Source organism: Opisthocomus hoazin, chromosome 7 (assembly GCF_030867145.1).
Source record: "Opisthocomus hoazin isolate bOpiHoa1 chromosome 7, bOpiHoa1.hap1, whole genome shotgun sequence".
Classification (NCBI taxonomy): Eukaryota; Metazoa; Chordata; class Aves; order Opisthocomiformes; family Opisthocomidae; genus Opisthocomus; species Opisthocomus hoazin.
In genome coordinates, this window is record NC_134420.1 from 11854474 (window position 1) to 11867228 (window position 12755).

At 41.6% G+C, this 12755-nt stretch overlaps 1 protein-coding gene across 6 annotated transcripts in view; it reads right to left on the bottom strand.

Moving 5' to 3' along the window:
* Window positions 1–12755, bottom strand: part of MICAL2 (microtubule associated monooxygenase, calponin and LIM domain containing 2) — a 136416-nt gene that overhangs the window by 92484 nt on the left and 31177 nt on the right. The gene's annotated exons all lie outside the window — the stretch shown is intronic.

A 12755-nucleotide genomic window follows, 5' to 3' on the forward strand; every position in this document is an offset into this window, starting at 1 on the left:
GTCCCACACAGACTTCACAAAACCTACGCCATCAGATCGAGCACCAGGCTGGGGCAGGGAGGGACGAGGCGAGCCCGAGACGAGGGAGAGCTCTGGCTGCGAGGCTGAGCTGTGCCGCACTGCAAATCCCAACCCATTATCTCACACACCAGACATGCTCCTGTGTGTCCCGCACACATAGCCAGACAGTGAGTACAGCTTTCAAAGCAAGCACGGGCTGTATCTGGAGGCTCGCTGGATAAAAGTCTGGTTCCCATTACATTTCAGTTTCATAAAATAGGGTCATTTATTTATTTTGGTTTGTTCATCATTTGTTTTCAAATTTAACAACTTAAGCAAAAATAATCTGGTGCTGACTTTTGTCTATGACTTTCGTCCAACCCAACTGTAGAACTGCAAAACCTTTTTTTAAATTGAATAAATAATTCAAATTCCCATTGAAAGAAGAGGTCCTGTGAGGTGCTTTTGCTTTGCTTTAGGCAAGTGTTTTGTGAACTAGAGATATTTAATAGTTAGGTTGTTGAATTAGCCAGCTGGCTTTCTTCCTCCTAAAAGAAAATAGTTAATTCATAATTTCACAAGAACACTCCTCACTGCATCCTAAATATTAAGAAAACAATCAGCAGATGTAATTATATAAAGGAAGAAAATGGAGTGCAGATGTTATCCTGACTGAAGAGGTTCACTGGTGGAGTCTGGCTCAGCGCTTTGCACACATTTGTGATTTACGTGGGAACTCTGAGCTCTGACAAGTAAGTGACTGCCTTCACAGCGACACAGTTTTCCAGTAATGTTTAGCAAGCAGTTAGAAAAATTTTACAAATAAAGACCATACGTGGTTTGATAAGGTGGGGGTTGTCATTTTGGCTAACAAACTGTATCATATATAAATACATGCAACTTTTCAAAAAACCAGTCTTTTGAGATTTAGTCACAGTGGATCCTGCCAAGTAATAAAACCCACACAGAAACCACTGTTAGTTCCTCCTGATGCTCTGCAACACAGTATGTTAAAATTTTAAGGAGGATTCTGCCCCCTCCCCTCCTCCTATCACCACTGACAAAATATCTTCCTAATTGCCTACAGACACTGTGAAAAATGGTTATATATTTGCTATCATCCATGGTTACCTTCCATAAACATATTTATCCATGTCTCAGAACTATCTGTTCTTTGATTATTAAGGATGCTTCCTGCTGGTGTAGAGCTTACACTTGGCACTTTGTCATCTTTTTCGAAACTTCTGGGGTCAAAACCAGCACAAAACCCTTGCAATGGTAATTCTTACTGTGTTTATGTTTCTATCTTTACTAAATAAGGAAAGAGACCATAGCACTGTCCTGTTCCTGCCCTGCCTCCCCAACTCTCTGCTTGTGAACAGTCACAGGAGAAACCTTCTTGTAGTGAGCCTAGAACAAACCTTGAATGGCTTCCTATTTTCACCTCCTGTTACCCCAGGCTCCTGGCTCATCAGGGGCTGCTTTTGAAATAGATTTCTTGCAATTTAACACAGACTGTAACAACTGACCTCACATAAGGAAGTCTTGAACAATCAATCCTGAAATCTAACAAACAGGGCTGGACAAACACCAAGTTTCTTGACATCCACATGGCCATTCACAGCTCAACTGTCTTTTAATGGTGCCAGATCCTCTCCTAAAAAGGTAAGGGTAACTTGACTTTTCATAGCATCTTCTGCAAATTAATCAAAGTAACAGTTGCTGAAGAGGATTGATAACGAGCTTTTGCCTATTTCTTGTTCAGGCTGGAAACGAAGGGAGAAAGACTTGTGTAAGCTACAGGGCAGCTTATCCAAGAATAAGATTATGACTAGACCTCTGTGACCTGCTTGAAGAATCAGTATCACGTTGGATATTATATCCTGTTTTACTACCGACAGTATACCATGTTAGTGCAAGAGAGCAATACTGAAAGAAGTCATTTTTTTCAGTGAAAACCTCATAGGATAAAGGGCTGATCTTCTGCCTGCAAATGTATGTAAATACTTCCTGCCAAATGGGAAGCTTCATTAAATTTAATACACTCCCCAAGAAAAGCACCTACGTTACAACAAGACAGGAGTAGGCAAAAGTACAGAAAGAATAAAAGAAGAGGGAAAAAACAACAGTCAGGCATTCCTGTGACAGATTAAAGCACGTGATTTTAGAATGCCAAGTTTCCTCCTTTATGAAAATAATTTATCTCTGCAAATATTTCACCCAAAGATCTTATAAATGCTTGAAATATTGAGCACACATCCTCTAGAAGAGGTCACACGCACTGAGAATAGGAGCTGCGACAAGGACTGCGACCGGGCCACTCCGTGTCCCTCACTGCACGACTTCCCCAGCCAAGGGGAGAAAGCCGGGCGCCGCGGACGCCCTGCACGCACCCAGAGAGTGGCTCACCCTGCACAGGCACTCCTGCGCCCCATCACCGCGTGAGCAACGGGACCACAGAAGGTTACATACATCGCATTTCCCGCACCAAACTCCAGCTACGCCGTAACCGGCCATACTGAACAGACTGCCCATAAAAACTAACTCCTACAAGCAATGGTCACCGCGAGTACTTTCCATGAGAACTTTATGTGGGCTAAATTAATCTACTCTTCTTGCAAATATCCTGGATATGAATGACTCTAATTACTGATTATGATAAATGGGACAATGAAAATTTTACACTTACGATATAAATTATCATGAAGTAAATGGAGGTGCTGGTTTGAGTTAAACTTCTGCAAGAGCATTTTTAGAATACCAGTTACAAAATCCCCATTAAAGAGGACTAATGCAAGTTTACAGGCCAGTAGTAGTGGCCTAGTGACAAACTTAGGACTATTCCTGTTAGAATTATAAATATTATGTACGGAAATTTTTGTACTTCAAAATAAAACACTAAGAGGCCCATGTATATTTTATAAAAGTTGTCTACTTAAGCTGATTAAGTTCTACAGTTCTATGGTACTGTTAAAAAGTACTGTACTTTCCCCTAAAGGATAACTATTTATTTCTGTATAAATCTTATCCCACACTATAACCAAGCACACTACTCATGGAATTATTTATCTTCAGACTGAAACAGAGCAGAAACGTAATATATTTTTTTCCCCAGTACAATTAAAAAGATATTAGAAAGTTTCACTCGTAATAATATAAATATACACAGCATTCAGTAAGTCTCATAAGCTTGATTCTACTCAAAGGTCAATCCGGCTGTAAGAGACGCTACTTTCTCTCTATTACCATGTTTAAGAATGGCAGTGCCCTGAAAATTTCCAGAAAATGTTTCTACACTGAGTAAGAGCACTTACTGCTTAGCTAAATGGCAGCACAAGTTACCTCTCCAAAAGTCGAATAACTTCTGTGCCAGGTGCAGGTTTTTGATACGATCTCCTGTGTATAACGTACAAATATCTATCTTACAAAATAGGAGGGGAGGAACGGGAAAGAGGGATATGAAGTAGAGGCCTCTGCAACCCCTCCTGTCCCTCACTATTAAATTTGTAGCCTGTGAATCCAGGCACCTATATCCCATTCTGGAAAAACCATATGCAGTTTAACAGCTGAGAATTTGCAGAATGTCTCCACTGGTTTTCACACAGTAAAGTAAGCTTACAGAAACAACCGAGATTTTGAGTGAAAGGGGGGAGAGAGTAAAAATACTAGCGGTATGTTTAACAAAAACCAAAATAACACTCCAGAACGACCTAGTCACAAAAAATCTCATCCACTTTCATAATTTCAAGGCATAATCTACTCATTTACCTTGAAAAATGCACAAAAGAGATAGGTCTAGGTATTCACATGCTCACAGTCAAGGAATCTACCAGCTGGTAGTAGCATGTGGGTGGGGGATGCACCCAAACAGCACCTCTTTGCACAGTTAACAACAGACAAATCCCATCGTAGCTCCATGCACTGCACTGTTATCATCCAGCTCTAAATCCCTCACTCCTTTCTTGTCCAAGCTACCCAGCCATTAAATTAGTCCTGCAAAATAAAAGAATGTTCAATTACGATCCACCCCTCATATGTTCTTGGGATGAAGATGGAAGTTACAATTACTCCAGGAATTCAAGATTTTCTCATTTCTGCCTTGCATTTGTTTTGGAGGTGAAAAAGAGGAGACTAACTTCAGACTGCAGCTCAATAGCAGCTGGATAGACACACAGACATCCTTCTTTGTCCTAAGGCATGCCAAGTCAGAAGCACCACTTCTAGTCTTCAGTGGAAACGCACACATATACTAGTGAAAAAACAGTGCAAATCACCAACCTAAACTATGTAACTTCCTTGAGCTTACATGTAGTATTTCCACAAATCACCACCTGGAAACCAAAACCTATAGGAATGGATCTTGCTACTGGAAACAAGCACCAAGGGGTGGCTCTCCCCACGCGCCTGGAAGCCACTGCCTGGTGCTGCAGGTGCCCTGGTGCTGCAGGGCTCCCCACGCAGGGATGGGAGGCTCTGTCCATGCCCAGACAGTCTGCAGGCGCCAGAGGGAAAGGATGCTTTGCCTTTCTGTGGCAAACCCTCTTCTATCGTTTGCTCTGGGCCTCAGGTGTGTTCAATTCCATAGTCCACCATTCCACCACATCTGGGATTTTGTGCCAGCCCTGCCCTCCATGCAACATCCAAAGTGACAGGGATGCATCAAGGATTAATTTAACTGACTCCACAGGATTACATCCTACATGGATCTGGGCAAATGTTTATTCATGACAGGGCTAAATGTGGTGCAACACAAGATAGGCACGAAATGTAATGAAACAACACATTTTCTGGATCAGCAGCGACTGTTTCCCTGGAGAGGCTCCAAAGAGAAACAGCTGCATAAGCAGCTAAGGCAGACGGCTACCAGAAGCTGCAGCAGGAAGCTCTCTCCACTACGATGCTTTTCACTTCATCCCCTTTACTACATGTGAAAATGCTTCTGGCAAAAATAGGACTGCTCAGTAGGACATTCCTGACTTATTGACTTACAGTCCATCTCACATTTGTAGTCTCAGATTTTATCACATAAATTCACTGACAGCCACTGGATACAACAGTGCAGTCAAATGTACCCTGAATCCACCGAATAGCCAATATAGTTTTTAAAGTTTGAAACTTTGTAATTGAAGTCACTGAAAAATAAGATTCTGTATGCCACTTCAGGCAACGTTAAAAATGTCAAGAGCTAAAGCTTTATCAAAAAAGCACAAAACCCACAAAACAAAAAACCAAACAAAACAAACAACAAAAAATAGGAAAAAGAAAAAAGTTTAAGCTCACAATAGACATGATGCATTTTCTCAATCTAAAATGTGAGTCTAGTCTTGCTACAGCCCTGGTCTACCAAAGCACTTCAATATATGTTTGTTACCGTAAACTCATCAACCTTATTCAGGCACTCACTGCTTCTCTAGACAAAGACCCCCCATACAGAGTACTTGCCATCTCTTTTTCTACAAACCAGCCCAACCTCTGGCACCAACAAAGGACGTGTCATTATAAGACAGCTCAGGTACCGGACACATTCGAGCTACATGGGTATAGTGTTCTCTTGACAGTAACTTGCCCGGCATTGCATGGCATGCTTGTACTCATTGCCTGTTGCCTGACTTGTTGAACTCGCCGTACCTATACAAACGGTTTCACTAAAAGGCAACAGAACACGACCCTTTCAGAAACAGTGATGATGTACTGATGACTGTAGCTAAATATGACAGTGATTTGGAAGGTGCTCATTCGACTACATACGTATATAGAAAAGGGACAGTGCCAAGCTAAAACAAGAATTCTTTTCTTCAATTTTACAAAGAAGCCAGAAACCAAAACATGTACCCAAAATTTCTCTGGTTAGCAGATCTATACCACACGCAAATATTAAAAGAATAAAAATTTAAAAGAAAAAAATTCATTCTTCCATCAAAGGAAAGGTGAGGAGAAGTTACAGGAGCTAATTAAACTCGTCCTACAAAAATTAGAGTAAAAGTATATTTCCTCTGCTATACTGTGTTTTACGAGCTCCTTATATAATTAATAAGGTTAAACACGTTTCATTTGACAAAAATAATATTTAAAGGTATTTTAATGAGAGGTCCTAACTCTCCAAAGGGTTATGTGAACAACACTACTTAAATGCACTACAGATAGTTCCAACATCTACCCTAAAATATTATTAAGACTAGTTGGATCTTGCTGAACGGACAGTTTTGGAAAGCGAACACCACATAAATACCACTGTTGGGGAAGTTCAAAGGCAGCTGGGAACAGTGAGGCTCATGCACCCCTAACTGCCCCCAACCGCAGCAACAAAACCCTGTCCTGGTGTGGGAAGCACAACACAACACGTCCATTTCTGCCTTCAATCCCACCAGTATTTTACTCTTTGTACACCCAGCTGAGCACCTCAGAAATACGCAATTTTGTCATCTCCTGCCAAAAGCACCATATCAGCAATTGGCAAAAATGGAGACATTGCTGTTTATCTTCTTAAAAGAATGTAACATGGATTTGAAGCTACCTAATCTAGGCTGATTTTGGACAGAGCTCTTTCCCCAGCACTGTGCCCTACAGTTGCTGCACTCGCAGCTGGACGCAGCACAATCCAGGGATCAGAGGATCTATCTTTATTGCCCTCCTGGTTTATTGGGTCAAAATGCCAGCAGTGAAACATTAGTACATTTATTGCATTCATGTGGCTCATCTTTAAGGGGATTTTTTTCTCTTTTTTGGAAGACAAGCTTCTGCATGGAAAAAAACACATGCCTTTATTTTTCCTGGATCTCCTCTGGCTCTTGGATACACGTACTAATATTAGATTTGCATATAAAAACCTTTCTATAGTTTGACATTGAAACAATGGTATGAAAGACATCCGAAACTTATAGTCTGCTATGCACCACATTAAAGAAAGGCTGTACGCATTCAGAGTGCTAGAAGGTCAAGAGTTCCTTCATTCACGCATCAAGACTGTAAGGACTTTGTTATTTGGAGCTTTTCTGAAGAGCTGTCTCAGGTGGCATTGGCCATATTTAAATACGTTGACTTGATCTCAGGGCTTTTATAACAAATTACAAAACAAAAAAATTAAAAAATTGGAATTGGTAGACATAATACAGAAAAATTTCTCTAGAAACTTTCAGTTCCCCTGCACCACAGTTACAGTTATCTGAAAAAAACCTGCACATCATCTGACAAGAAATGTTATACTATTTTTAATAAAGATATTATCCACCAGAAATCAGGCAAGTGCTTTAATCCAAAAACCTCCTCAAATAAAGCACAAAATAAACCCTCTAACACCTTCTGTAATTAAGAGCATATTTGCTGTTTTCTTACCTGTCTTTCATTGTAACCAAAAGCATGGAAAAAACCCAAACCCAAAACCCAGAAGAGACTGGTTGCCTTTTTTTTTTTTGGCCAGTTGCTCAAACAATCAACATGAAAACAAGATAAACCTTGCAGAAAGAATGTTGCCTGACTATCTTGGTCATGAATATGGTTGGCAGCATTTAAGACCTTGCTTTTTTTTCCATAGGCTTATGCCTGTCATACTGAGATAGTGCTTTAAGGCTACCTTTAAAAACTTAGCAAGAAAACCCAAAACAAAACCATGAAACAAAACAATTCATCCAGAAACAGAGAACTGGTGAACAGAGGTGAAGAAACAAAGGCACCAAGAACCTCACCTCCGAGCACAGCAGAGACTAAGCAGAGACCAACCCTCAAGTCCTGGGAGCCTTGCGAGCTGTGACACTCTTGAGACTGTCATTGCAAGAAATTAGTTAATCCTCTACATGGTTTCAGGGTCAGAGGCTGACCAGCCAGTAGAGGACTTGTCTACAGACCAAGAGGAAGGGATTTCTCGTGCTTTATGGCATCCAGAGCATGTAGGCAAGTTGGTCAACAACCATGGTTTTGCTACAGGAAGAAATTGGTAATATAATAACCCCCTCCCCCAACCTCAGCACTGTTGCTACAGCCTGGTCTGTCTACAGAGGTGAAATACTACACTGAATCTAAAATTTTTAACTAACCAATAACAATTTCAACAATCTCATAAATCAGTAAGCTTCTGCTTAAAATTGGCTTTTAAAAGTGGTGTGTCAAGTTATTTCATGGTCATTTCACAGAATATTTTAAAATATGTTCTAATATACATTTTTATATTAGGTGAATTATTAACCAACACCCCATCAAGTAAGACTTGGCTTTTAGAAGTCAGTACCGGGTAAATGAGCTTCTACAGAACTAGCCATCTGTTCTGAGCAGAATCCAGATTTTTAAGTTACTATTTATTTCTTTTTAAAGAGCTGAATCATTTAATCCCATCATTTCTAACTTTCCTAAGCAGCATGACTGTACAGCAGTGTATGGCAGCTACAGCTGACTTCAAATGCAATGCTGTACAAGGAGGCAGCAATTCTGGGCTCCTGTTCTCTTCCAGGTCATCATGCAGTCTTCAAATCCACTGCATTTTCCAGTGCTAGCTTTCACAGTCACTTAACTAGTAAAATCAAATACAGCTCCAAAGAGCGATAGCCTGATTTTTTTCAAGTTTATTTAACTGGTCACTTGCACATACCAGTTTACCATAGGCAGAATGCTTTTACTTTTTACATTTTTATTTACAATTTGAAAACACTAGGAACTGACCAACCAGCCCCTCTTAGCAATATGGCATCTGATAGTGTCAACAAGCAAGATAGACTTCAACAGTTCAAACAACTAGAATTAGAAAATGTATCTTGAGTGTAACATTTTTTAGAAAGGTTTCTGATAAGAGGGAAAGTTAGCAGCACTCGTACAGAACCAACAAACCAGGCTGCTGACAGCGTATCACACAATGAAAATTAGATTTCAGCACCTCTAGTACTTATTTCCAAAACCTTTTTGCTTGAAAACAAAAAAGGTATATAACAGCCCTTACTACTGAAGGAGAGAGTCTTGAAAAATAAAAGTAAACATAAAAAAGGTGAAAAAATATGAAAAGGAGCATGCTTACACGAGAGGGGCAGAGAGCTGAAGACAAAAATTGGCAGCAAATTGCCCATTATGAAGTTTAATAGTCTCTTTTAAACCAACATGCAACACAATGGAAGGCAGATAAACATATGCAGAAGATCAGTGTTTATTTACACGGCCACGTATTAATGACACTGTTTTCACATTCTAGCCAGGGTGAAATTCAGAGGCACCTGCCTGACACCACCGGCTGCGCTTGTTCTGCCACCACCAGGGCTGTGCCTGGGCTGAGAGGCAGTGACCGTCCTACCCCAGATGCCTACAGCCCACCTGGAGACGGAGCAAGGCGGCCCAGCCCAGCCCTCGCAGCCCGGTCACCAGCCAGGGCCAGGAGCCAGCCAGCCCAGCAGCAGCCCTGCCGCTCACAACAGCCCTCAACTGTCTGGAAAGGCTTCCTACCATATGCAATTATTTCCTAAACAAACAAGAGAAAAAGGAGAAAAAATGAAAATCTGAGAGAAATACCTCTGCCTTCCACTGAGCACTTGCTGATCAGCCTAACGTGTTATTAATGATCTGGGTGTGTAGTCCTTGGCAGGAAGCTCGCTTCTACCTCTTGCGATGTTTTCCTATCCGAGTTGCAGTTCACCCTGGGGCAGTTCTTTTATCTGAACTGTAAATCCAGGGAGGATGGCAGAGAGTACAGGCAGGATGGGGAGGTGGACACCAGTCAGACAGTAGTATTTGCTGTTGCACAGGTCCTTTTAAAGCTTCTCTTGTAACTCATTCAAAGGGGCAAGGGAAGTAAAGCAATACAAGACTAATTTAAAGTGTGGCATAACCACATGGCTCCTTCTCAGTTAGGATCTCAGTCAAACAAACAAATCCAGAGAGTGATGCAAGACAAGCAAGGCAGTATTTCTTGGTTGGTTTCTTAAACAGGCATGACCTTGGGGAAACACAAGCTGTTCTTCAGGGCTGAAATAAGAGCAGCAAGTGTCCAAGGCAAAATACAAACTTTGAAAAACTAATCAGAATTTGATCTAGCAGTGTTAGTCAGACTACGAGAGAGAAGGTGGAGTAACAGTTCTGGTTGTGCTCCAAGTAACTATGCAGTGTTCCTCTTTCGGTCTTCCCTAATGCAGATTAGGTGAAGGTATTTAAGCTTCTCCTACAGGTCACGTTCTCTAAAGCTCTGAACATTCTTGCTGCTCTGCTCTAGACTTGCTCTAGTTTATCTGCCTCTTGCCTATAACATATGCCCCAAACCGGGCAAAATATTTTAGTTGGGGTTTCACCTGCACCAACTAGGTGGGAAGGAAACCACCCGAGTCCCTGAGACGCTGCAGGCCTCCTCGGACAGGCTCCCAGGATCAGCTCCCCTCGGGTCAGCGCTACACCCTACGGACTAAGGCTTGGCGTGCAGTCCATTATAGCCACTGATCATTTTCTGCCACATATTCCCAATTTTCTTTGGGTGTTGCACTCCTTTGTTAGAAGAGTCATAATTTTCTAGGAGCTTTTAGAAATTTTATCCCCTTGCTCTCAGACCATTTCTTCAACTTTTCAAGATTTTTTCAAATTTTAATCCTGCGTTTCAAATCAGTTACAGCTCATTCCAGTTGGGTTACATCTGCACCTCCTCAATCCAGCACCCAAATTTTGACTAAGCATGACAAGTACCAGTCTAGAACAGGAATTACTGAAATCCCACTTAATGCATTTCCCCAATCTGGTAGAAAACTATTGCTAGCACCACTGTAAGTACAGTTCTTTAGCTGCCCATGTGACATAATTTAACGTAAACCATATTCACAAGTTTGCTTGTTAAAGCAAGGGCTCTATGAGGGTCAAGTCAGAATTGCAACTTCTGCCTCCCCCAGACATGCTATGCCAAGTTCTTCGTAAGAGAGGAAGACACCCGTATCTGGCTATAGCGTTCACAATCAATGCAAGATGTCACCATTACCCACCTCACCCCTCATCTACCAGGTGGTCAGTGTAACAGGCCCACAGCTCTCACATATCTATAATTTAAAACTTCTGTAGATGCGAAGTATAGGTCTTCTGTTAGCTGAAATGAAATAATGCTTGTCCTCTCTGCCATCGCCCAGGACCCAGAACGAAAGCAAGGCCCATCCAAGTGCCTGTCAGACTCTCACAGTTCTTCCGGAAGATTTCAAGCAAAATGCGGCCAGCTGCCAGGACAACAGTTCTCCTTTGCAAAGGCTTTTTCACCACAGAAATACGTGGTTCTGCCTCCCCCACCAGACTTGTTCCAAAATACAGCTTAAGCCCAACCAAATATTCCCGACCTGAGGAAAAGGTTAAAAGACTGAAGATTAGAAAACTGTAATAATGTCACATTATTATATAAACTCTGTATATAAACTGAGCATAAACTCAGATGATTTTTCAGTAAGCACTTTTCGTCAGACATACAGGTTAAGACACAAATATCCTAGAGACCTAAAATGGCAAACAGGTGTCTGGGTTAGTTTGCAGAAACCTGGCTGTTTGCAGACACAAACAGATTTTGTGCATAAATGTAGACATGTTAGGGAATGTGGGAGTTTTGAAAACTGACTGACACAAAATAAGCCACCTTCAAACACTGTAGCAGAGAAAGTAAGGCAAATTAACCCAATTCCAAGCGTATTAAAGGCAAATTTCTGCTTTGTCATGACAACAGATCCCAGCTAAACTTTCTTTTGACCACAACCCCATCACTCTTAGGGTGTTATAGAGAGAAAAATACAAATAGAAATTCTGTTTTTTGCTTAAGACAATCAGCTTCTACTAAAATATTTTACATTTTCACTTCCTATTCAGCATCTCTTAGAACTGTGGTATTTTACATTCTACCAGAAGTGGATTAAAAGCAATCTGCACAAATGCCTAAAACAGAACAGAACATGGAATTAGATTTGTCAGCAGAAAGGAGAAAGCGAGCAACCACATCCCCAAGATGACAGTTTTCAGAACAGACATGGGAACCTGGGGAAGGACCTGAACTGCAGGAGACAGGAAATTGCCTTATTGTCTGAAATCTGGCTTTTAGCAGCCAAGTGTTTAATCACTTCCTGGTAGCAAAAGTTATGTATTTCCTCACTTATCAGTACACAAACATTACCAGAGCGAAGCTGGAAACGTAGCTAACAACACAGCCCTAACAACCATATCTGGCACCGCCAGGGTCTCTCTGAAGCCAGGAGCAAGGCCTGACCCAAGCAGAGCCTCGGCACGGGCTGTGCGCCGGGGCCAGGCGAGAGCACCGCTCGCGCCACGCACACCGCTCTGCCTGGCCGATGGACACCCGGCCAGCTGCTTCACACACTTCAGACCCAAAGGCAGCACAAAGTCACAGCGACAGGAACACACCCTGTCGTAACCTTTTGTTTCATTCAAACTTAATTAAGCCACTTGTGGTGACAGCAGTCGTGTTCTGTGTGAAAGTAACTGGGTGTCACTCCCTGTTGGACTCTTTATAAAATACCGAGGAAATCAGGTCAGGGTGGGACAGTTCCCTTCTCTTGATTACTTGCAAAGCCATTAAGCAAGGGACAGAGAAACAGCACAGTACTGTTACAGTACAGATGTAAAGCTACTGTTATCTTGCAAGCCAAAATGTTTAAAATTCCCGAATGCCTAAAGAAGTCTTATTTAGGCTGTCTGATTAGGTTAGTTTGGCCAGGTTTCATTGCTTTTCATGACTGATAAAGCTGAAAAATCGTGTGTTTGTGGAAATGTCTGCAGGATAACAAAAATGAAGTGATTTCATTACCAAATCACATGCC